At 42.7% G+C, this 26,587-nt stretch overlaps 1 protein-coding gene across 3 annotated transcripts in view; it reads left to right on the top strand.

Annotated features, from left to right (window-relative positions):
* The window catches only part of SHROOM3 (shroom family member 3), a 530,439-nt gene that overhangs the window by 226,723 nt on the left and 277,129 nt on the right, over positions 1-26,587 (top strand). Inside the window, exon 1 of one of the 3 annotated variants that reach the window (XM_077476351.1) lies at positions 3,129-3,369. The exons of the other annotated variants lie outside the window; for them this stretch is intronic. The gene's annotated coding sequence lies outside the window, so the exon portion shown is untranslated. Of the gene's footprint in view, positions 1-3,128; positions 3,370-26,587 lie in introns of those variants that run through there. 3 annotated transcript variants of the gene reach the window in all.

The following is a 26,587-nucleotide window of genomic DNA, read 5'->3' as shown; positions in this document are numbered from 1 at the left end:
ATGTCTGATCCTGTTTGGGGTTCTATGCTCTTATTCTTTTATTTAGTTGTAACATGGCTTAGTTCTGTTCTGCCACCTCTGGCAGCCCTCTCCGACCTGTCACTGTAAACATAGAAGCCGGTAAAAGGAAGTTTTATGCACTACTCACTTCCTGTACCGACTTCTGTGTTTACAGTGACAGCCTGCCTCTGCAAGCATCTTAGGTGAGCTACTGAGCCACCAGCCTCACTGCTTCTCCTGAGGACTTCTCCTTGGCAGGTGAGTGGTGGGAGCACTCTCTGCTTTGGGGGGAAGCTCTGTACTGTGAAGGTGACTCTGTATTGTATGGGGGGGGGGCGTTGTATTGTGTGAGGGCTCTCTACTGTGTGTGGGGGCTCTATACTGTGAGGGGGAGCTCTGTATTATGTAGGGGGCTCTCTACTGTGTGGGGGAACTGTGAGGGGGAACTCTGAACTGTGTTTTGTGGATTTTGTACTGTGAGGGGGTTGTACTGTGCAAGGCTCTATAGTTTTAGAGCAGGGGTCTCAAACTGGTGGCCCTCCAGCTGTTGAAGAACTACAATTCTCAGGAGGCATTGCTGACAGCTACAAGCGTGAGGCATGATGGGAAAAAAAGCAAAATTAGATTAAATTGTATGTTAGCTCTACACCCAGAGGCGCCTCTTCCTTTGCTTTTTTTCACAGACTTTGGAACACGGTTTCTGTCCTTCACTGATGGCAGCCCTGGATATGGAGCTCCTGGTTTTAAATGCTTTCCTTTGTTCTACTGGACAGTAGCTTTTATATTTATAACCATAGGGATCTTTACATAATATGGACTCTCATTCATTTAATTGGATTTTTGGTTTCAATTGGTGAGAGACTGGTGGACATTGGGAAAATCTTTGACCCTGTTTTTGCGCATTTACTTGTGTAGTGAGGCAGGATGGGACTTGTAGTTCTGAGGGCCGCCAGTTTGAGACCCCTGGTTTAGAGGTAGCTCTTTACTGTGAGGGGAGCTCTGTTCTGTTGAGGGAAACCCTGTACTGGGGAGGGAATGCTCTGTACTGTGTGGGGGGCTCTGTACTTTGGGGGGGGGTCAGTACTGTGTGGAAGGGTTTCTGTACTGTGAGGGGAAGCTCTGTACTGTGGTGTGGGGAATTGTGTGAGAAGGACTATGTACTGTGGGGCTCTGTACTATGTATGGGGGGCAATATACTGTGGACTATTAAAGGGAGCTCTTTACTGAGGGGAGGGTGGGTGGAGGGAGAGCCCTGTACTGAGGGGGAGGGAGTTTGGGTGAGAGCTCTGAGCCAGGGAGAGCTTTGTACTGGGGGATTGGGGGAAGGTAATTTGTGGTTATATAAAACAATAATGTGGCACTCCAATTATAAACAGTGGAAAAACATGGATAGGGACCAAATAGGTCCAAGCGGTGAATATAGTCAATGAACAACCAATGCCAGAAAATAATAGGGATAAAAGTGAACCAAAAAGAAAAAGTGATAAAAAGTAATGTTCAAAATGACTATTGAAAACATTTATAAATCAAAGTTCACGAGTGAACATCATGGGAAATATATCTTGTAGATAGATTATGTGCATGGAAAAAGTCTCTCTTGCTTCTCAAGGTGAATGAAAACTTGATCTTTAGGTGCAATCACTAAAGAATAAGGTTGGCACGCTTACCAGAAATTGTGGACTCATATACCGTAAAGCATAAGAGTCAAACAGGCATTCATGATCTCAATGGAATCCTACATGGAAAAGTCGATGATTTGGAGGGTGAGTCCCATCCAGTATTAGGGGAGAGGTTTCAACATCAGACAATAGGCTCGATGGTATGATATTAACCGCATCCGAAGTAAAAGGGCATAGAAAACTGAAAACTGCACTTAGTGCGACACTGTATGATAGGTTTAATGTAGAAAAAAGGGGTTTACACTTACAAAAAATTCGACAAAAACATGCTAAAATCCTTCAGTAGCGCAATCAGTATGCAGTGATTTCACGAGCGCCACCTGACGCGTTTAGTCCTATTGGACATCATCTGGGGTGTGAGAGTCGTGGGTAGTCCCTGCAGTATATATAGACAAGTTTGCCAAAGAGAAATTGCATCTGAAGTGGCAACTGGGGAAACCTGGATGTTCAAATCCACAGTGTTCCAATATGGTGCCAGCGTGCGTTCCACGCCTCACTTTCAGATCCCAATATAATAAGGTAGAGAGGGTAATATGACACTGCACGGTTCAAGTCTCATTTTGAACCACGATATGGCATCAGCGTGCTTGCCATGCCTCGCTTTCAGATCCCCATATGATATGGCAAAGACAGAAGATGACACAGCGCGGTTCAAGCCTCATTTTGAACCACAATTTTTGGTTATACACTGGCCTGTGTTACCCATGCCTTTGCCCTGTGTGATACGCACTTCTGAACTGCACAATACACACTTGTGAGCCCTTTGCCCTGTGTGATATGCACCTCTGAGTCCTGAACCTTGCACCTTGTGCGATACATAGATTGCAACCTTGACCATCCAGGCTACATGCATTGCTTTACTTATTTTCCCCAAGGATCATGGGGCAAGGAGTATCTGGGATTTGGGTGTTTGAGTGGTGAGTACCTGCACCTATTCTCTGACAAAAAAAGCCCTAACTGCACTTTATATGGTGATAAAGCTCAATGACATATCGTATGTATGAGCCCATTAAAACATTTTTTGTATATTTTCTTATCAGAAATATATTAACGACTTCTTTGCAGCAGTTTCCAATTGTAAATGAACAACCTGAAGTAATGAAAGTATTTTACAGTCACCAAATAATCAATAGGAGTTATGCAGCACAATAAAACTTTACTTCCCTGTATCTCTGGAGAGTTGAATAAATCATGTACATGTTGGCAACAAGATCGTGCACAGTGAAAGCAGAAAAACTACGGTTATACACACCCTAGCTGCCGTAAGCTTCCTCTAATTTCCTCTAAATAAAATAAAACTGTTAATGAATAAGAAAAATCATTACTGAAACTGAATGCCTTCATTCCGTCTTATGTCTGTGAGAGTTCTTCCCCTTACGTCATGGTTTCTGCTCAGCAGGGCCAGGCTCACTGAGGATTGGTTGGTAGCTAAGCAGTAATTTGAACTGCCTTTTGTACTCTGCTGATCTGCAGCTACTGCTTCAATGCTAAAGGTGTTCTGCTGTTAGGCACCTGTCTGCACCTTGTGTGTGTTGTCTTTTGTCCCATTACTGGTGGCTGTTTCTTTTCTGGGACCGTGTTTTTTTTTTCTCTCGCTTGCAGTGGATTGCCAGTCCACCGTGGCACTGGAGGGTCATTATCACCAGGATGGGAAATCCAAGAAAGCTGGTAAGAAGGATCTTCCTGAGAGGTAAGCTCTGCCAGTGCTACACCTGTGAGCATAGTGATAGAATAGGTGATGCTGACAAGAGCTTATTTGACTTGATGATGGAAAATGTAAATAACGCACCTGGGAGTTAGTTTGGAAAGATTCAGTAAGCCTAGAGGCCTTGTAATGATTAAACATTCAAAGCTCCAGATACAAATACAGCTGTATAATGACTGTCTCCGTCTCAGCCTATTACAGTTTGTATGCTTATTGTTGTTTCAAAGGTGCATTGTAGTGCCAGTTTGTTTTATTATATGCATTCAAGCTTATTCAGTAAGCGCAAAGAGCATTGATGGTGTGTATAGAGTAATAACCTAGAGCAGCCTTTCTCAAGCTTTTTACCCCAAGTAAACCGTTGGAATAATTCTCAAGTTTTGGGGAAACCTTGCTAAAATAAGTAGTCAATTATTAGTTAAATAAAAAAAATGAAATTACATTAAATTAAAAATTTGTCAATTAGTTAAAATAATATAATAATTAGTTAGTTGGAAGAACTACAATTACTAAATGGTTGAGGGGAAGAAGCCACCCTATAAGAGCTAAATCTATAAGAGCTAATTGGTGTATTTCTGCTTGCGTAGCCAAGGGGCATTTCAGCCAGGATTATGCAGACACCATAAGATGGGAGGTTAATCAGCCACAGCTCAATGAACCACTAGCAAACTGTGGAGGAGCCTTAGAGTCCCACAAAACCCTTGTCGAAAATAGCTGACCTGTACCAATCAGACTTCTGTTTGCAGTAGTTATACCAATAAAAGATGCTCTCTGATTTGTCCTATGGGTTACTGCACACTGTAGCTTGCTCTTTGTCTTATACAGTATCACTATCAACCTGGGTATCATGTTAACAGCCATCTTTGTTTAACGTGTCATAGCACTGTGACAAACGTGTTTTGAGGTGTTGTCTTTGACATTAAATATTAAACAAGGGCTCCTACAAGTCAAACAGAATTATCAGGTTCATGTTTGCAGCTGACAGCAATTGATTCGCAATACCTGGCTTCCGTGGTATGTTTTATTTTGCTTTAGTTGCTTTGTCATGGCTGTGTCATTGCCTTTTTCTTATCCAAGGAGTGTCCATTTCTCTAATCACTAATAGTCTTGTAATTGTCCTGGATTTGGCCACTCCTACAGTAATGTCTTAAATTAGCTAGATCTAATTTTTTTTATGACAGTCGTGTTACTGTATTTGTCATTTATCTATATAATAAGCCAATAAATCTAAATAACTGACTTGGAATTAGTATTTTGAATTTATATTATCAGTAAATCAATATGATTTAATAATAAACTAGACATCAGATTTATAGAATAGTATGGTATTACTTGTGTAAAATCATAAGCTTTGATGAAAAATGCTTGTTGTTTTAAAGGGTAAAGTGTATATGTAACCGCTAACAATAAGCCTATTTTCTCCCATTTGGTCTGTTAAATAGACCTTTAAAATGTTTTGTTATTTTTGATTAATGCAAAAATACCTGTTGATAAGGAGAAGGGGACATGTTCTAGGAATGAGCGGTTTAGGGTGATAATGCTGCTCCTCCATAAATACAGTACAGCGGATGAGCATTGTCATTCTAGGACCGAAAGTATGTTACTGAAAGGGAAAAAAAATTGAAAAAAGGAGCCTAAAGCAATCTAAGGACTTGTAAGTTGCAATATATTACATTTGTGTTTTTGGGTTTAGGTAATCTTAAAAGGTATATAATTTCATTTTTTTTTTCCTGTTCTTTCATTATTATAGGTTATAATAGGTTGCATTTTCTTAATTTGTTTCTTTTTTTTTCATTTGGACCCCATTTACCACTTTAGATATGTATGTGAATACATATCTTTTTTTTTTTTTTAAATCTAGATTTTTATTAGATTTTAACAGGTATTACAAATGATAATGCATTACAGTAGTATCAAAAAAAAACATACATTCGTTGACTAGTCAATTATGGAATCAACCTAGAGTGGGTCAGTAATAAGAGAAAATGTGAGTGATGTAGAATACAGGTACTTACAAGTAATAGAGATGTTGCCTTGTTGCTAAGTAGTCTGAGGGGGCCTTGGAGCCTCCTCCCGGGCACCCCTTACGGGAGCACTGCTGTGACCAGGAGGAGAGTCCAGCCCCCCAATGGTGGGTAAAATATTAGTCGTCTAGGACAGAAGGCGGAACTACAAGTATACTATCATAATACGTATGATTGACAACATAACCATGGTGTATAGGGTAACAATATTAACATTCCTGTATTTAAAAGTCTGTGGGCGGATTTTCGATAGTGCTCTCATACGACAATGGAAGGACAGTTTGGCATTTGATCCATGTTGCCCATGGTTGCCATGCCTGGGAGTTATGTGATAGGGTACCTTGGCAACGAGCTATCGTTTGTTCGTAGGTATAGTGCAAGTGGGTCATTCTCACCACTTCTCCCACCGTGGGCGGTGAAGGATTTTTCCATAGTCTAGTGATACATAGTCTGGCTGAGAGTAATACATGTAGAATCGTATGTCTGAGGTGGTTGGGGTATGTATCTAGGTTCAGGGAAAGAATTGCTAGGCTGGGTTGAGAGATAACAGGCACATGAACTATTTCAGAGAGCAGTTGGAAAATTGATTCCCAGAAGGAAGTCAGTTTGGGACAGCCCCAAAGAGTGTGGAGCATGTCACCTTTGCCGCCACATTGTCGCCAACATCGGTTATCATGGGGTGTGCCAAATTTCGACAATCTCGTGGGAGTCAGATACCAACGCTGTACTATTTTGATAGTTAGTTCCCAAAGATTAGAGCATTTGGTGACCTTGAATGTGGAATTATAAGCAGTAGCCCATTGTTCCGAGGTGTAAGTATGGCCTAAATCTGATTCCCATGCAAGCAGTGAGTTATTCTTGATGAAAATACTTTTTTGTCTCAGTAAATTGTAAAAGAGGGAGATGCCTTTACTGATAGTAGGTTGGGTCATAAAGAATTTCCATGCGGGAAGAGGGAGTGTGCAGGTCCACTCTGGGGTTGCAAGTAGGTAATGTCTTGTCCGGAGATAGAGGTAGAGGTCAGTGTTAGGGATATGAAATTCTGCTTGTAGGGCGGGGAATGTTTTAATTTTGTGGTTGGAGAAGAGATCATTGATATAAAGGATGCCTCTGTGATGCCATTGGTTAAAGGAAATTAGGTCAATCTTGTAGTGGAGAACTTGTAAGGGGATTCGTATAGCGGTTTTAGTAGGGTAGGATTGGCCGAGGTAAACAAATTTTTTACAAACTTGGGCTGTAGCTATCATTGTAGGGGGAATATGTGAGTGTGGCGGTGGAGATCTAGGGTTAGATAGGAGCCATGCGGAGAGATTTTTCCCATGGACATGAGAGGCTTCGATTTGTCCCCATTCTGTGGACGGAGAAGGTGAGAACCAGTCTTTAGTTTGGGTCAGGATTGATGCCATGTAATAGTCGTGAAAATCAACATATCCAGCGCCCCCAGCCCTTCGATGTTTGATTAATTTTGCATGTGCACTTCTACTTTTTTTGCCTTGCCACATGTAGGAGGAAAGGAGGGACTGCAGGGACCTGAAGTATTTGGCGGGAATGGTTATAGGTAGTGTTCGGAACAGGTACAGGATTTGGGGGAGATGCATCATTTTAAAGGCCGCTAGGCGCCCCATCCAGGACAGTTCGAGAGACGCCAGTCTGCGCAGATCCTCTTGCAATTTGGCTCTAAAGGGAATGAAGTTATGTAAAAAGAGTTCTGCAGTTGTTTTGGTCAGTTGGACACCAAGATAAGATATACTTTTATCTGCCCAAGTGAATGGCGTGTGTTGCTGTAGGATCATACTGGTCGTGGAGTCCACTCCTAGATTCAAAATGCAGGATTTAGTGTCGTTGACTTTGTAATAGGAGACTTTGCTGAAGGAGGCTAGCGTCTCTCGGACCGCCGGGAGGGAGGTGGTGGGATCAGACAACATGAGGATTACATCGTCCGCAAATAAGCTAATTTTATGTGTCCTGTCCCCTATAGTGATGCCTTTGATTAAAGGATTTGCGCGTATCGATTGTGCCAGTGGTTCCATTATTAAATTGAATATTAGGGGGGATAGAGGGCACCCTTGCCTAGTGCCATTGGATATGGCGAATGGGGAGGATAGTGCTGCAGCAGAGTATACTTGGGCTGAGGGGGAAGAGTAAAGTGCCATAATAGCGTTGTAAATTGGACCAGTAAACCCAAATTTGTGTAGAGTGGAGGACAGGTACCCCCAGTGCACTCTGTCGAACGCTTTTTCAGCGTCTAGGGACAAGAGTACAGAGGGGGTACCTGAGCTCCCTGCGAAATGGATGATATCAATCATCCTTCTAGTGGCATCGGAGGATTGGCGGCCCGTTGTGAAACCGGATTGGTCTTTGTGTATGAGATTGGGGATAATATCTATCAATCGGTTGGCCAATAATTTGGCATAGATCTTGACATCTACGTTTAATAAGGATATAGGGCGAAAATTCTGGGGGACATTTGGTTCTTTGCCAGGTTTTGGGAGTGTAACTACTATTGCGTTTAGCATCTCTGATGGGAAGGAGGAGGAAGAGACAGCGGAGTTATAGATTTCACAGAGTGTGGGAGTCAATATGCGTTGAAAAGTTTTGTAGTACTCTCCGTTGAGTCCATCCGGTCCCGGGGATTTATGGTTTGGTAGCCTATTTATAGTCTTTAGTATTTCAGGGGCTGTGAAAGGGGCATTAAGAGTGGCTAGTTGTTCCTGGGAGACGGAAGGCAGTTTAATTTGCTCTAAAAATGCATTAATTACTTCCTGCGATGGTTGTACTGTTTGTTTATCGTCTCTCAGATTGTAAAGATCCGTATAGTAGGTTCCGAACGCGTTAGCTATCTCTTGGGGTTTCAGGAGTTTTTGTTTGGAGTGAGGGTGAATCAAGAATGGAATTTTGGATTTGGTTTTGTACCCTTTTATTCGCAGGGCCAATAGTTTCCCCGCTTTATTACCCGTGGAGTATGTAGTCGCTTTGAGTTTGGTAAGTGTTTTCCCATATGATTCTAGGAGAAGTGAGCGTAGCTCGTGGCGTAGTTTAAAGATTTGTGTTTGAAGTGCAGGAGAGGGGTTCTGTTTATTTTGGGATTCAATGGACTCAATGGCGGCTGTGATTTGGTCAAATTTCAATGATCTCCGCTTTTTTTCCCTAGCTGCTAGTTGGAGAAAGGTCCCCCTAATAACGGCTTTGTGGGTTCTCCACACCAGCACCGGGTCAGACACCGACTGGGAATTAATAGAGAAGAATTCCTCTAAGTGTTGTTTGAGAGTATTTGCAGTGTGTGGATTATGAAGAAGGTAGTTGTTTGTTCTCCAAAGATAGGAGTTAGGTACCTGCAATTTAGCATTGACAGTGATACTGATAGGGGCGTGGTCTGACCAGGTGGTAGCGTGAATCTCCGAAGCCGACACTTGTTGTAATAGACATTTATCAGTAATAAACAGATCTATGCGTGAGTAGGTGTTGTGACGCGGTGACAGGTACGTATAGTCGCGTTCAGTCGCGTGACAACACCTCCACACGTCAAACATTTCGTTGGAAGATAGAAAATTACTCAATGGTGAAGCATGTCTCTTAGTCCCAGCAGTAGAGTCGATGCCATAATCTGGCACGATGTTAAAGTCTCCACACCATAGTAGATTACCCTGTTTGTGAGAATTGACTTTCTCCAATAGGTCTCTTAGAAAGGACATCTGGCGATGGTTCGGTGCATACAATGAGACTAACGTGTATTGGACGTTGTTTATTTTGCAAACTAGGATGATGTAGCGACCATCTGAGTCGGTAATGCAGTTCTGTAGCTGGAAGAGGACAGTGTCCCGAACAGCGATCATTACACCTCGTTGTTTTTTGGAATAGAAGGATTGAAAGATATGAGGAAATGCTTTGTGCTGGCAGCGGGGTGGGGATTCTCGCATAAAATGCGTTTCCTGGACGCATAGCAGATCGCTTTTGAGCGATAAGGCCATTTTCCATAGTGATACGCGCTTGGCCGGATGGTTTAGGCCCTTTGCATTGAGAGAGACTACAGTGATTGACATTGCTGCACTAGTGGTTGGAGTAGGTCAGTAGATAGACTTACGGTTGGGGGAAGTAGGGCGTCTGTCGGCAAGGAAATCTCTACTTCACAGGTGGAGAGCAGATTCCAGGTAGGCTGATGAATGAAGGTTCTGCGGCGATGATCAGTAGTTTAGAATATGAGACGAGGTTGATAATGTTACTCTAGGCAATATTCTGCGGATACAAGTCAAAGTTAGAAGACAAGGCAACGGTATATCTCGGTGCGAGGTAGTAAAAACAACAAAGAGAGAGCAGAACAAACTAAAAATAAAAACAGATCAACAGATCAACTTGAGACACTGGAGCTAGTGTTGTGAAGAACAGGTCAGCGATGTACATCCCTAACGGGCGCTGACGCAACCAGGGGGAAAGTTCGGGCTCAAGGGTCAGTGGAGGAGACGGTCAGCCGGACCGGATTCTATAGGTAGCTCCATGTGGGACACGGAGAAGGATACGTATCAGAGTATCAGATCAGCTGTGGGTTGTAGTTCCTGCGGAGAGGTCCCTGTGGTGGGGAATTACGTCTCCTGGGTAGCGTAGTATTTCCATTTGGTGCCTCCGGGCCAATGCCCCATGACTGTAAGAGCTTCATGCCACCTTCCACCGTAGAGATGGTATGAGGAATGCCGTTGTGCAGGACCAAGACAGTGGCAGGGTGGCGCCATTTGTAGGCAATTTTATGGTTGGAAAGAGCTTTAGTGATGGTTTTCAACTGTCTGCGTAGTTGAAGAGTGTGCTGGGAGAGGTCAGCGAAAAGTTGAATGTCTGAATAAGGGGCAGGCAGGGTGTTGAGGGTTCTATCTTTAGAGAGGATTTGTTCTTTTGCTTGGTAAAAGTGGATCCTTAATAGTACATCTCTGGGAACCGTCCCTGCCAGGTGGCCTGGTTTAGGGATCCGGTGTATGCGGTCTATAGTGAGTTCAATGGGCGTCAGCTCAGGTAGCATGGTAGAAAACATGGTGGTCGCGAATTTATGCAGGTCTGTGGGAGGGACCGTTTCCGGTATACCGCGTATCTTGATGTTATTGCGGCGGGAACGGTCTTCGAGGTCTGCGATTTTGGATTTGATCCAGTCAGTATCATCCTTCTAGGCCATACACGAGTCAACCAAGTAATTAACAGTAATCGCACACTCCTCCATTTTATCTTCCATATACTGTACCCTGTCCCCCATCTGTCGCATGTCAGTGGTGAATTTGTGGATCAGTGATGACAGATTAGTCATAAGGGATGATTGTAAGGAAAGGAGCATGTCCTTCATGGTGGTGTCAAGGACCGGCTGGCCTGAGGTGGGGAAGGCCGCAATGGAGGATTGCAGGGAAGATATAGCGTGTGAGTTGTGCAGCTCAGTACTCACTGTGGTCTGGGCCTTGTCTGCTGTATCCAAGCGCATCCGCGCTTTTACTGGGCTCCGGGAGGACGGAGATGCTGGCGGTGAGTTGGCGAAGGGGGATGGCGATGTTTCCCCGTCTGGATCCCCGGGATCACTACTAGGCAGGTCTGTGTATGCTGAAGACGGACGCGCGGCGGTCCCGCCGGCGCCATCTTGGATGTGCCTCTCGCGCTGGAAGGAGAGCGCTGTGAGCTTTTGGAGGTTTTTCTCCTCCTTTCGTTTGCGGGACATCACGGCGGATCGGTCCGGGATCTCTCCGGGAGGGAATGCCGGTTCGCTGGGTGTCGCTGGGGTCCGTGTCGCTGTCGATGTCCGGCCGGCTGACAGGAGCTCCAGGCTTAGGCTGCCATCTCGCTCGCGCGCAAGCCACGCCCCCGTGAATACATATCTTGTATAACTGCATAAAAAGCATGTCATATTTAAGGGGATAATCTGATTTCAAGATACTAAAGTCATTTGCTATGTCTGATATGAGTTCATTAAATATCAAGACATGAATTTGAGTTATAGTCTGCACATAATTTAAAGGGTAACTCATTTAAAGGGAAAAAATGGTAAATAAAAATAATAATAACATAGCATATACAATTGTCACACAAGTTAGTTTGTAAGAACCTTAGGACCTTACAATACAATCAATTTTTATAAATATTTTTATTTAATGTATAAAATAGATAGATTGTATTGTAACAATTTCTTGCAGTAATGTAATGTATAAAGTGCCATGGAAATGCTGCCAATTCAATATATTCAGATTTTGTTTAATTAGGGGACCATACATGTGGAGATGTCGGGAGGAGATCGTTTAGAGTCAGGAGCATGGAGGGCTGTTTAAATTATAAGTAGAGTAGAAATTAAACTGCAGCAGCACATGGATGGGAATTGGTGATATCATGAGCACATAGAAATGTTCAGCACTATAGGATCATAAGTTGTAATATGCAAATGTGGAAGATAAAAGGAGGGTAGGTGAAGAAGAGCTTCTTGTAACACCTTCTGAAGACGACATGTGACGAAACGTACATCGGGCCAGAGATACAGGAAGCTAGCTGTGCTAAACGAGAGCCTGACACCTGAGAGTGGTGAAATAGCTGAGCCGGCTGCTTATAGAAAAGCGATTCAACCTGGGTACAAGGGGAATGCAAGTTATAATGTTAGCGCATATATTGAGGTTTTACACTATTAGAGTTCTCTCTCTTCCGTTTTTTGGCAATAATTTCCCTAAAGCGAAAAAGGCTGCCGCCTGAGCACTTTATGTGAAGTAATGTAAACATTCCTTGTAATAGAAATAAGAATAGCAGGTCCACTTTATGGAGAGATCTGGGATCAAAAAGACCCAAACTCTCTTCTTTACCTTTAACAGCAAAAGATCAAAAAACATTTTTTTACTTACAGCTTGGTCTGGAAGTGGTCCAGAAGTAATGTCATGACGTCACTGTAGCCCTCCAAGGCCATGGGGTCAGTCAAAGAGTTTTGATCATTTTGATCATCTTTGAACATTTTGATCATCTTTGGGAGCAGCTGGCCACACTGTCGGATCCTTTCTTGGGTGAACTAGTGGAAATGGTAAGCCTGAGAAACACTGGTGAGTGGTAGGAGGGGGTAATAGGAGAAAGCTGGCCGCTGGCTGCAAAAACCATGCCGGGGTTATGGCTGATATCTTCAGCCAAGCCATAATCCCGGTAAACTACTTGCAAACCACAACGTATATATACATATTATGGTCCGCAAGTGGTTAAAGCATATCTATATTCAAAAGCAGAAATGTAACATATTATATCTTACCAGTCCTTAGATATGGTGGCTGCGTTAGTTTACTTTTCAAAGCTTTTCCCCTATATTTTTGACCGGTAATCCTAATAATAACATGTTACCTGTACCTGGGTGTAAATACTTACTCCCTCACTGTATCTATAGAGGGAGAAATGGTTGCTACCCAGGCTGGACTTTAAACATGCTTGCCTTTGTTCATCTCCATTACATGGGGAATGGAGAGATTAGTAGTTCAGCACACAGAAAATTACAAGGCCACTGCATTTCTGGCAAGATCAACAGGTATTTTCAGTATTTGCTGAAATGTTATTGTACTAAAAAAATTTAATTAAAGCAGCTACCACATCTAAGGACTAGTAAGCTTCGATATATTCATTGTTTGTTCTATGGTTTCGTTAGTGTATGTTATACAAAAACATACTGTATGTTATACAAAACATCAGTAAAATTAAACTGAAAGTTCCTTAGTATAAAATCTATCACAAGACCAAAATCATGATATAAAATATTTCCTAGAAAAAGAGTACTAACTATAATCCTAATGGCTTATTCCTATATAGAATATTATGCATGAAAATTATGATGACCTGGGTTTAGGTCCAACCCATCATGATCAGATTATTCTTCCACCTACAGTATAACTGGCTTAGGCTCCAGTTTGAGAAGTCATGGCAATCCAAACCAAAATGGAGAAATAATCTCCACTGCACCATTGTATTCTGACAACGGGGTCAAAATATCGTCTGTAGCTGATGGATCAACAAAAGTTTTCCAATAGCCCCGTTCTACTTCTGTTGAATGGGAATGACCATAGATAGATCAAAACCCAGTCAATCCCCACTGAACCGGCCAAATTTTGATCCATCAATGGGTAGCTTAATCTATCCAGTTTGGTTCTTTAATCTCTAGTTATAAAATAAAGTGGAAACAAATTGATGTTAGTATGAGATCAGCATTAACTATCTCCTTCATGTGGAATAAACTTGCACAAAGTTTGTGATGTCAAGAAAACCTCAAAAACATTGTAAATACAGATCAGACACAGTTTTTACATACAAGATCCAAAATCCATTGCTTCCCTATATAAAATCATCTCACATAGTACACCAAAACACTGGCTAGGCACACATTTAACCCTTTGGTCACCCTAGATGTTTAACTCCCTTTCCAGCCAGTGTCATTTGTGCAGTGGTAGTGCATATTTTTAGCACTGATCACTGTATTAGTGTCATCAGTGCCCAAAAAGTGTCAAAAGCGTCAGTTAGTGTGCGATTGCCAGCTGTAATATCACAGTCCCGCTATGAGGTGCTGATTGTTGCCATTACTAGTAAATAAATAAATAAAAATTCTATTTATGTACCATAGTTTGTAGATGCTATAACTTTTGCGCAAACCAAATTTGATTTTTTTTTCTATTTTTTATTGGATATGTTTTATAGAAGAAAATAAAAAAAAATTGTTTTTTTTTCAAAATAGTTGGTCTTTTCTTGTGTATAAAGCAAAAAATAAAAACTGCAGTTGTGATTTAATACCACCAAAAGAAAGCTTTATTTGTGGAGAAAAAAAATTACATCAATTTTATTTGAGTACAGTGTTTCATGACCATGAAATTGTCAATTAAAATAACGCAGTGCCGTATCACAAAAAATTTCCTGGTCATGAAGAGGGGTAAATTTTCCCGAGGTCATGTGGCTAAAGGTTTTAAAGCAATATTAAACCCAAAACCAAAAATGTAATATATTATAGCTTACCAATCATTAGATGTGGTGGCTGTAGTCGTTTTTATTTTTTTATTTTTTTACCTCTGTTTTCATCTGGTGGTCTGGCCAGTAATACACATCCTGTATTAGAGTACCCCAACTCTGGATGATGGAGCACAGGGGGCAGACAGCAGCATTGTCAGTCTGGGGAAGTGTTTGATGTACTGATGTGTTTGATATGATTTATACACTAACATATTAAAGCCAAATGCCAGCTACTACATTATAAGCAGTTACAGTATTTTTGTTTTTAAGGGAATACATTTTTTACATAAATAAATAAAAGCTGATCTTTGTAAGTACCCCTGTAAGTGGTAAACGGTTTGTCTCATCCATATTACTGGTGCATCTGCAGTAGAGTCTGTTCTTTTACAAAACAGACTTACTGGCTGGATAAAAAAAGAAGAAAGAAAGCCTAAAAAAGCAAAGCTAATGTAGCCATCTCTGGATTGGTAAGCTGCAACATAATAAATGTTTGCTTTTGGGCTTATTACTGCTTTATGAATATTTTTAGAATATGTCTACCCAACATTTCATTTTCCTGATATGTGCTTATTTTACCATGTACTTGTATGAAAACATATCCCATTATAATAAATACCTGGAGTTCTTGACAGTGCCTCTGCTTTCCTGTTCCAAACTGACCACACTAGACATAAAAGCACAGCATGGTCAGTTTTCTGGCTGTGCTGAGAACTCAGCTTGCTCTCCACCAATGATTAGCAATGTGCTGACAACCCAGCCCCCTGCACAGCCATTCACTGGGAAGACTAGTAATACTGCTGGTTCTCCTCCCCTAGCTCTCTAAGATCCTTATGCAGCTGAGAACAGAGGGTATGTGATCACTTGGGGGGGGGGAAAAGGTATCTATAATGTTTTTTTATATGTATGTACAAATGTTTTGAATGCCATTTGTATTTTAAACGGAATAGGATGTTTAATTTAAGGTGAGTGTTCACATATACTTTAGGATCTGTAGTCAGCAGTACCTGTCCAGGGCTGAAGGGTTCTTCGAGATAATAAAAATATTGTTCAAAGCAAAAACATTGGTAGATGCTTGGTCAGTCTTGTTCTGTTTAGTCTAGTGTTTACCAACTAAGATTTACAAATGTGTTTGTATTTAGGGCCCTAAAAAGTCAGTAACTCAGTGCAAGATGTTTTTTTTTCTTTCCAATATGATGCAATTGTGATTTTTCCAAACATTTTTTTTATTGATTTTTTTTTTGTTTTGACATATATTTTTTTTACTTTGATTTTTGTTTTATTGAGATTTTTTTATTTTTTAAACTGTCTTTAGTCTTCCGATGCAGCTCATCTGGATCACAAGTCTGCTGTCTTATCAGGTTCAATGAACTTGAGTATGAGCTACAGGGTATAGAGGCAGAACTTGGATGGCTTGTAAGGTGAGGTGTAAACACTCATCTACAGACGGCTTTATATAGAGGTAGAAACATGAGAGCTGTGCTATAAAGTTGTATCATTCGAGCATGCTGATAAACCACCCTTGTCTTTAATATACAACCCTTAGTTTTCAAATAACATTGCTAAGCAATAAACTGGTAACTTTGACCATGGCGGGACACTGATATATATATAGATTTACTGTGTTAAATAGCCATTCTTCTTTGCTTGTCCAAGACACATAATTTCTAAATGAAATTGTGAATGAAAATGAAATATTCATTTATATTTAGCGGAAAGACCTTTTAATAGCATTTTAAATTGTGCTAAATCTTTTTGTTTTGTATTTTAAATTTCACTTAAAAGGAGGATGCATACAGAAGAGTCCAAAAAAATATATGATTTTTAGCAAAAACAAAAAAAAAGACATTGATACACTTTACATATATAACATCACTTATACAATTGTATAGGCAAGAATTTAATTTAATACAGTCTTACCAACATGCTGTTAAATGCCTGCATAGCATTTATTTGTATTTGCTGTTATTCAATGTTATGGTCCATTTGCTCCTGAAAATAATCCAATCATTCTGAAAGAGGGGTGGGAGCTAATTAAATAATAAAATAATACAAGGATAAAGAGGGCAATAAAAGGTAGAGAAGGAAAGACAAATATGGTGGCTACGAATAGAGCCAACAGACTGAAATAGGTGAAGTAGATAAATTGGAAGACAGGTTAGGTAAACATACAGATTATTGTACATGATTTAGAAAGGAGGTTTATGGAAGGGACTTTTGGAAAGGCACCAATATGACAAATATATATAAAAATACAAATATCATTTTATTAAATACAATCTTAAAATGCTAATAAAGTACATGCAACCATAAATGCAAAATTTGTACAGGATGATAGGACTTTCTTCATACAAGGAAAAGCTCTAGATCCCAAAAAAAGCATGGGTACTCCTTTTTTTTGGGATCTAGAGCTTTTCCTTCCTTTTCCTTCAAACGCTTCTAGTAGCATACACGAGTGTTAATTTGGCACAATTTCAAGTTAAAAAACAAATGTGTAATGGTACTGACTTACTTTGATTTAATATCCTGTGGATGAAATTGCAGTGCCTTGGGTTGATGTTCTTCACTGATGAAAAAAATAAATGACGATGACAAAGGCTGAGTCAATTGGTGAGTGCAGACTAGCAGATATGGTCTATAGTCTATTGGAGGGAAATATGTGTTGAGTTTCATCTTTGCTTGTTAAGACTGATGATAGGTGGAATAATGTTGCAAATATAGGCAAGCTAACTAAGCTTGAGCTGGGATTCTAGGCTTATGCATGCCTTACATTGGTTGAATTCCAAACAATGTTTTTTTTTCACAAATCTGAAATATTGGGCGTTTTATGATCTGATGGTGCCATCACTGATTTAGAAATTTGACCAATCAAGCCTTCAATATCACCTCATGTTGCTACACAAAATAATTTTCGTGGTTGGGAATCTTCTTTTCTTTCCGGAAACTTTATTTTCTTGTGCTCATGTGCATTTCTTTTTCAATTATATTTCTCACACCATTCTCCCATCATTGATTTAGAAAATCATTTGTTTTACGAAAAAATTTCCAATATGTTCGATCACTGAAATTTGATGGCGGCACAGAAATCACCAGTTGCTGTGGCCCACTAATGGTGAAAAATTGTTTGTGACAGTTGATCAGTTCGGAATCATGTTGAATAGAATTGAATGTTCAATAGAAATACTTTGTTGGTAAGCCAAGAGGAGCCAGCTGAGGTGATTTGGGCATTTTTCACACTTGCATTCTGGCAGGAATTAGAGATGTTCCAGCATATCCAGCTGATGGGTAAACCTACAGTACTGTAGATAGATAAAATGCAGAAAATAACCTTTACAATTTGGTATCTCTTAGGTTGGATACTTTTGAAAGACCACTGGCTGCAATACTCCTTGACATAAGTGGGTCAAATATAAAAATAATGATTTTTTAAATACTGTATGTTTATAGCAGGGATCTCCAAACTTTTTAAACAAAGGGCCGTCTACTGTCCTTTGTACTTCACGGGGGCTGGACTGTGGCAATTGGAAGTAGAGTCCAGCCATCAGTGGGAGTAAACAATGCCCTATTTATGGTGTTATTGAGACGTATTGTGCCCCATCATTGGTGTCATTGGGTGGGAAGAATCATGCCCCATTGTTTGTTTCACTGGGATGAATTGTGCCCTGCCATTGGGAGGAACTGTGCCCCTTCGTTGATGTCAGAAGAAGAATTATGCCCCATTGTTGGGGTCAGAGAATTACATGATGCCCAAGGGCCAGATAAAAGCAAGCAAGGAAAGGGCCCCAGTTTGGAGACCACTGGTTTATAGTGTAGTTTGGCTACTGTAGGCACTCACTGTAACTTCACATTTGTCTCTGATTATTTAACTGAAGAGATATCCTGTTATATGCAGGATCAGTGAATAGGTGCGGATTCATTGTCCCAGAACAGGCACAGGAGTCAGGGTATGGTTGCTTCCATCAGAGTCTAACATCAGAGTCTAACCACACAAACGTGTGTTCAAAGCTTAACCACAGCTTATCAAATGCCTCCTGGAGAATAGCTCATGCTTGAAGCCTAAATAAGCCTATGTTCTGGTCCATGATTTTCCAGACCAGACCCTGTATATCTGCACAGCCTGGAGATCTGTACTGAACAAGAGCATGATTTAAATGTCCTTTCTCAGCGCCTTGCCTCTCTTACAGTACACGTCGCAGACAGATCACACAGACCAAACATTAGCAATTGTTATCTTAGTTTTGCATGACTTTTGACACGCCACACCTAGAGATAATAATAACAGGTAGAATATTTTTTTTAGCCTAAGGCAAAGTTTAGTACTTATTATTAAACCTGTGAAGAACTACTGAGCTATATTCATGGAGTGCTTATTATTATTACTAATAGGTGTCACTTTTCTGCATAGAGTTTCCAAATGGTAAGTCCACTAGAAGTTTGGGATAGGTTGCTACATACATGGCTGAGCTTTTTATTACACACAACACAGAGAGAAAAAAAAATGGCATTCTCTGCCTAGTTTAAAACCACACAGATTATGAGTTGCCTTACTCACTCGTGCATTTTGAACATGTAAAATAAGGCTTTCTTTTCATGGTATATCCCTCCATCATTGCTAATTGGATTCCTCAACCAGAGCACCCCTAGACTGAAAGACCCTAGACTAGCTGTGGCAACTTGCCAGTCTACTGTACTTAGCAATGTTCTTGACTATAATTAGTTCCCCTAACAAAGGCTGGGCAATTTCAAACAACATATATTGTATATTCCTTGTTCTGTGTCTACTGCACCTAAGTAAAAGAGCATAGTCACCAATGGGGCCTTAGTCCATGATTTAAGAATAAAGGAAAAGCAGATATAATTAAATTATGAAAAGTCTGTTTCACTGGGGATATAACAGAATAGACTGCAATATTCACTCAGCAGGAAGTGCTTCCCTTCCCTCAGACAATCTCCAGTCACCCAACAGAATTTAAAGTGTTACTAAACCCACAACAGTAAAATCAGTCTTTATATGCAGTAAAGCATGCTTGTTATACTCACTGTGGAACCTAAGGGATTAATCCTCTGCATTGTGTAAAAAGGCTGTTTGATCCTGTCTTCTCTGATCTTCACCTTCTTTTACTGTCTCCCGTCCATCTATTGATAGAAAAGAGCCTTGGTGGCACATGCTCAGTTTGGTGTTTATTTCTAGAGAGTGTCTTTTTTCTTGGGAGGGTGCATGTGATCGGCACAGGGCCAATTAGCACTGTCCAGACAAAAGGACAGGGGTCATGCAACCTCATAGGACAGTCAGAGACAACTCATCCTACTGTTATATACTGCTGGTGAGAAAAGGTATTTAGCAGTTTATATTTACTCAAAGTATTGCATTTCCATGTTCTGTGCACTGTGGGAGACCAGATATAGTGAATGCAGGGTCTAGGGTTTAGTAACACTTTAAGGATTTAAAGAGGCTCTTTAGTCCACCTCCAAAAAATTAAAAGTCAGCAGCTACAAATACTTTAGCTGCTGATTTTTAATAAAAGGACACTTACCTGTCCAGATATGCAGTACCGTCCACATCTGGGCCAGTCCTTTTAGGCTGCTGAGGTTCATAAAGTCTGAATCTTGACTTCTGTGACATCAGCTACTTAAAGTGATTGTAAAGTCTCGTTCTTTTTTTTTAAAATAACAAACATGTTATACTTACCTCCTCTGTGCAGTTGGTTTTGCACAGAGTAACCCGGATCCTCTTCTTCTCGGGTCCCTCTTCGCTGCTCCTGGCCCCTCCCTCCTATAAAGTGCTCCCACAGTCAGCAGCTTCTTATGGGGGCACTGGAGCCGAGTCACAGCTCTGTGTGTCCATTCAGACACAGAATCCCGACCCGGCCCTGCCCCCTCTCTCCTCTGGTTGGCTGAATGACTTTGATTGACAACCGTGGGCACCAATGGCAATGCTGCTGTGTCTCAGCTAATCTGGAGGAGAGTCCTGGTTGTCTTAGACATTCGCGGACATCGCTGGAGAGAGGTGGGGCTCAGGTAAGTATTTCGGGGGGGGGGGTGCTGGGTAGGCTGCTGCACAAAAAAGATTTTTTATCTTAATGCATAGAATGCATTAAGATAACCTTCTACCTTTACAACTCCTTTAATTAGGAAGAGGTACACCTTTTTAAGGCGCTATCCTATTCCTATCCTATTGCAATAATATATTCTTTATTATAGTAGTAATGAGATAAAACAATGTGATACCAGATCAGACACATTCACACTGTTATGCTTTTGAATTGTTGAGTCTGCAGGAGTGTGAATTCATTTTATGTTAAGGGTTATATTTATCTGCACATCTGAACTCCTGAACAGTCCACACAGGGAAAAGTGAGTTGGTGATAATACTGGGTGGGGTTTCAAACTGTACTTAAGAACCAGAATCAGCTTGCATGCTTGACAATTTAATATACATGGCACTACAGTATATTAATGGACAGATTGGTGAGAGTACTGGCAGTCTGGCAACCCTTACCTTAGAATTGGTATTAAATCCAAAAGCAAGCATTTTGTATATTGCAGCTTTCAAATTCATAGTTTTCTTTTTTTAAGCTTTCTTTTCTTTTTTTTTTACCAGGTGATCTGGCCAGTAAGTCTGTTGTTTTTCAAAAGAACAAGCTCTTCAGCAGAATGTATCAGTTACAGAGATGAGACAAATAATTTACCACTGTCTGGGGTGCTTACAGTGATCAGCTTTTATTTGTTCACATAAACTCTTTATCTTTAACAATAACAAAACTGTTCTGTAACTGCTTATAAATAGTTTGGCTTCAATTTGTTAGTGTATTTAAATCTGCTAGTGCATTCGCTCTCCTCCCCTCAGACTAAAAATGCTGCTCATTCAAAGTGGGGGCACCTAACAAAGGAGGTGTGTTACTGGCCAGATCACCAGGCGAAAACAGAGGGGGGAAACCGAAAAGATGAAAACTAAAGCAGCCACCACATCTAATGATTTGTAAGCTGCAATATATTAAATATTTGGTTATTAGTTTAATACTACCTTAAAGCAGTTGTAAATGTAAATGACAATAAAAACATTTTTAAATAGCTAAATATAACCCTTTAATCAATCTATGTTTAGATTTTTTTTTTAAAACATGCCTTTAATGCATTTTTTGTTTAATAAAGTGCAGGTGACGTGAATACCGCTGATTCCCAAGCGTTTCACTGACCTGCTGTTGGGCCTATAGAGCTGCTCAAGCCGCTCCTCCTGTCTTCTCTATGATGTCAGACATGTCTGCCCCGCTCTATACACACCTACCAGCAGGTCCATAAATCACTCGGTCACATGACATGCTGGTGGGCGTGACATGCCTGACATGTCTGGGAGGCAGCTTCCAAAATGGGAGAGGAGGAGTGGCTGTAGGGAAGGCCGATATCAGTCAAGACTGGAGGGAAGCATGGTTTACAGTACTAAAACAATGCATTTTTTTTTAGGTTTACAAACACTTTAAGCTCGTCATGCAGTTATTTTTACTCCATGGGGGTTGGCCTAAGGGTAGACTATCTGCAATGGTATTTGCGCCATATGTCATGAAATAAATATACAGTATATAAATTAAACAAAGTGAGAACTCTTAGTGCCGGTTCACACTAGCGCGATGCCAGACATCGCATGTAATGCACAGCGCACTACTGTTCACATTACATGTGATGTTCACACATATGTGATCCGATTCATGTTCGAACTGTCAGTTCGCAGTGCGATATGCGAGCTGAAACGCGGGTGTCGTTAACATATAATGACACTCCCCAGCAGTTCGCATATGGCAGTGTGAACTGCCGTGCGTGTCGAGTGCGATGCAGGAATTCGCAGGGTTCTTGCATCGCGCTTGTGTGAACCGGCACTTAATCTGCATACTTAGTTGGGATACCCAAGATTGGGATTTTGACTGCCTACATCACTGTATAGAAGTTTCACAAATTTAGACAGTGAGCCATCCACATTTTTTTATTATTATAAAATAGATTGAGAAGTTGTTTGTACATCCAGAAATTATACCACCTAACTGTCCTGGATTCTGCAGGACTGTCCATGGAATGGCAATTGACCATTCTTTGGCTTTGGTTCTTTTTCTGCTCTATTGGGCTGAGTGATCTCCTGTTCAACATGACTGAGCACTATAGCTCAGGCAGAAGTAAGCAGAAAGAAATCCACTAAACATCAAAGTTTTCTGCTGAACAAAGTTCCAAAAACAAAGGTACATTGAAGAAACAACACCTGATTGTATTGTACGGCACCTGGCTACTCTAGGTCCAAAGTAGAGATATGATGGGGTGCTCCTGGCTGACTTGCTCTGCACTTAACCTGTCCCTTAGGCTCCAGACATCTGAGGTATTGCACTTCACTGTCCTCTCTTGTCTTTGGATGTAAAGCTTGATTGTACTCACACAGTCCCCCTTGAAGGCTTCCCAAGATTCAGAATTGCTGCTGTCCTGGTCCTTGCTGCTGAGCACACTGTGCTGTCTTTACTTGGGGTCCACAGCTAAGCCTAGCTGTGGCTAAGACTGGGTAATATCCTGAGGCTTCTTCTCCTTTTCTCACTCTCTTCTGTTTCTCTTTCTTCTGCCTCAGGGTTAGAGCCCCCAACACAGGGGTCCCCTCCAGCCCACTGGTACCCAGGCTTTGCTTCCAGTCTTTCAGGTTCCTGGAAACGTCATACACATGCGTGGAAGTATCGTCATCGTGGCTTCGGCCTGGGAAACGGCGGCTGCCTGCCGAGGCTCTTGTGCACATTGCTGGATCATGATGGGGCTCAGGTAAGTGTTAGGGGAGCTGCACACAGAAGGTTTTTTTACCTTTATGCATAGAATGCATGAAGGTAAAAAACCTGGAGCCTTTGCAACCACTTTAAGTTCCACAAATCAAGATGACTTTAACCTGATATTTCTTACCTAAGTGGAATACAGACTTTCTTTGTGAGAATGCATGCCTTCATAACATTAGTGCACTCCTGAGCTACTGTTTTTACTAAAGAAGGCTGAACAATAAACCAAAAATCCAAACCATCCCACAGAACATTCCCATATAGAGGGTTAGAATAGGGATCTACTAGATTAGGGATCACTAAATGGTGGACCACGGTCTGGACTTGGTCCCAGTGATAGTTCTGTCTAGATTGCCACAGATGTATCATTCAGCTGCCTATGTGCCCTCTCTTCCCTCCTGTCATCCTCACAGCAAAGCAGAGGTACAAGCAGGTGATTTGTTGCTACGACGTGGTGTGGTCCTAGCAACCAATCACTTGCTTGTAACAGGAAAAGTTGCTACGCTCCCACCCTCCATCCAGACCTGCCCCATGTCCCACCCTCTGCCTTGCTATGTACAGTAGGACAGGGAAGTGGAGTGTGTGAAATAATGGGGGTCTGTGAAGTAAAGGCTGTGAAGTAAAGGGGGTTTCTGTGAAGCAAAGAGGGCTGTAATAGGTGGCTGTCATATTAAGAGGGCACTGTGGTCTAAAGTGGAGTTTTAATGTAAAGGGGGGGGCTGTGTTGTAAAGTGGGATGTGATGTAAAGGGGGGCACGGTTAGGTAAAAAGGGAGACTGCCATGTAAAGGCGGTGCTGTGAAGTAAAGGGGGGCCTTTCATGTAAAGGGGGCACTGTGATGTATATAGAAGGTCTGTGATGTAAATAGGAGGGCTGTGATGTGAAGGGGGATGCTGTGATGTAAAGGGGGCACTGTGAAGTGAAGGAGGAGAACTGCAATGTAAAGGGAGGAGCTTTAATGTAAAGGGGACTGTGATGTAAATGGGGGGGCACTATGATGTGAAGAAAGGGCTGTAATGTGAAGGGAGTGCTGTAATGTAAAGGGGGTGCTATGATGTAGAGGGGGCTGTGGTGAAAAGGTGGGTGCTGTGAAGTAAAGGGACGCTATGACATAAATGTAAGGGCTATGAAAGTAATGTAAAAGTGAGGAACTGTGATGGGAAGGGGGAACTGAGGACACTGATATAAAGGGGGGTTGTGTTGTAATGGAAGGAGGGACTGTTATGTGAGTTATGGTGCAAGCATGAGATTCGGACCTTTGCTGGAAGAAAATTTTACTGACCAGTCCTCTGTGAACTTTAAATTCCATACCCCTGCTAGCATATTCACTGCTCTATACACAGTTGTCTTGGTCTGTAAGGCTCGGTTCACACAGGGGCGACTGCGATCCGACTTGAGGTCGCCCCTGGTCGCCTCAGGTCGGACAACATTTAAAAATCAATGTAAGTGAATGAGAGCCGTCTTAATGCACGCGACTGAAGTCGCCTCCGACTTCAAAAGAAGTTCCTGTACTACTTCAATCCGACCTGTAGGCGACTTGTACCCATTGATTTCAATGGAGGTCGCCTCCAAGTCGGATCTCTGTCTATACGGAGGCGACTTTGACAGAATTACTAGCTCTGAAGGGGGAACTCCACGCCAAATTTCTGAAAAAAATTTGGCGTCGGTTCCCCCCCCCGAGAGCATACCAGGGCCTTAGGTCTGGTATGGATTCCAAGGGGAACCCCCTACGCCGAAAAAATGGCATGGGGGTCCCCCCCAGATCCACACCAGACCCTTATCCGAGCACGCTACCCGGCCGGCCAGGAAAGGGGATGGGGACGAGCGGGCGGCCCCCCCTCCTGAGCCGTACCAGGCCGCGTGCCCTCAACATGGGGGGGTGCCTTGGGGGAGGGGGGGCGTGCGCCCCCCCCACCCCAAAGCACCTTGTCCCCATGTTGATGAGGACAAGGGCCTCTTCCCGACAACCCTGGCCGTTGGTTGTCGGGGTCTGCGGGCGGGGGGCTTATCGGAATCCGGGAGCCCCCTTTAATAAGGGGGCCCCGGATACCGCCCCCCCACCCTATGTGAATGAGTATGGGGTACAATGTACCCCTACCCATTCACCTGTGAAAAAAAAGTACAAAAAAACACAACACAGGGTTAAAATACTTTCTTGCACAGCTCCGGCGGTCTTCCGTCTTCGGGGGTCTTCTCGCCGGACTCCTCCGCTATCTTCTTGTAGCTCTTTTGCTAGCGGAGGAGCCCGGCTTTCTTCCTCGCCGCCGGCCTCTTCTTCCGACTTCGGGGGTCTTGTCCCCTTCTTCGGTTCTTCTGCCGGGCCACCGCGCCTTCTTATAGCTCTTTTACAGGCGGTGGCCCGGTCTTCTGTCGCCGCCGTCGCCGCCTTCCGTTCTTCTTCTCCAGGAGATGTTGACTCGACGCTCTCTCCGGCCGCAATGCCAGGGAAGCGCTGCGCTGCCACTTATATAGGGACAAGGGGCGGTGTCACATGGGTTGATGTCACATGGGTTGGTCACATGGGTTGATGTCACATGGTAAGGGGGCGGGGTCACCATGTGACATCAACCCATGTGACACCGCCCCTTGTCCCTATATAAGTGGCAGCGCAGCGCTTTCCTAGCATTGCGGCCGGAGAGAGCGTTGAGTCAACATCTCCTGGAGAAGAAGAACGGAAGGCGGTGACGGCGGCGGCGACAGAAGAACCGAAGATGGGGACAAGACCCCCGAAGTCGGAAGAAGAGGCCGGCGGCGAGGAAGAAAGCCGGACTCCTCCGCTAGCAAAAGAGCTAGAAGAAGATAGCGGAGGAGTCCGGCGAGAAGACCCCCGAAGACGGAAGACCCCCGGAGCTGTGCAATAAAGTATTTTATCTGTTGTGTTTTTTTTTGTACTTTTATTTTACAGGTGAATGGGTAGGGGTACATTGTACCCCATACTCATTCACATAGGGTGGGGGGCCGGTATCCGGGGGCCCCCTTATTAAAGGGGGCTCCCGGATTCCGATAAGCCCCCCGCCCGCAGACCCCGACAACCAACGGCCAGGGTTGTCGGGAAGAGGCCCTTGTCCTCATCAACATGGGGACAAGGTGCTTTGGGGTGGGGGGGCCGCACGCCCCCCCTCCCCCAAGGCACCCCCCATGTTGAGGGCACGCGGCCTGGTACGGCTCAGGAGCCCGCTCGTCCCCACCCCCTTTCCTGGCCGGCCGGGTAGCGTGCTCGGATAAGGGTCTGGTGTGGATCTGGGGGGGACCCCCACGCCGTTTTTTCGGCGTAGGGGGGTTCCCCTTGGAATCCATACCAGACCTAAGGGCCTGGTATGCTCTCGGAGGGGGAACCCACGCCAAATTTTTTTCAGAAATTTGGCGTGGAGTTCCCCCTTCAGAGCTCATTCTCTGATTGGCCACGGCAAAAGTCGCCTGGCC

The sequence above is a fragment of the Lithobates pipiens genome, unplaced genomic scaffold (genome assembly GCF_037356315.1).
Source record: "Lithobates pipiens isolate NorthernLeopardFrog02 unplaced genomic scaffold, aLitPip1_a1.2 Scaffold_13, whole genome shotgun sequence".
Lineage (NCBI taxonomy): Eukaryota > Metazoa > Chordata > Amphibia > Anura > Ranidae > Lithobates > Lithobates pipiens.
Note: the sequence above shows the minus strand (reverse complement) of the source record. Positions and strands in the feature narration are given on the sequence as shown.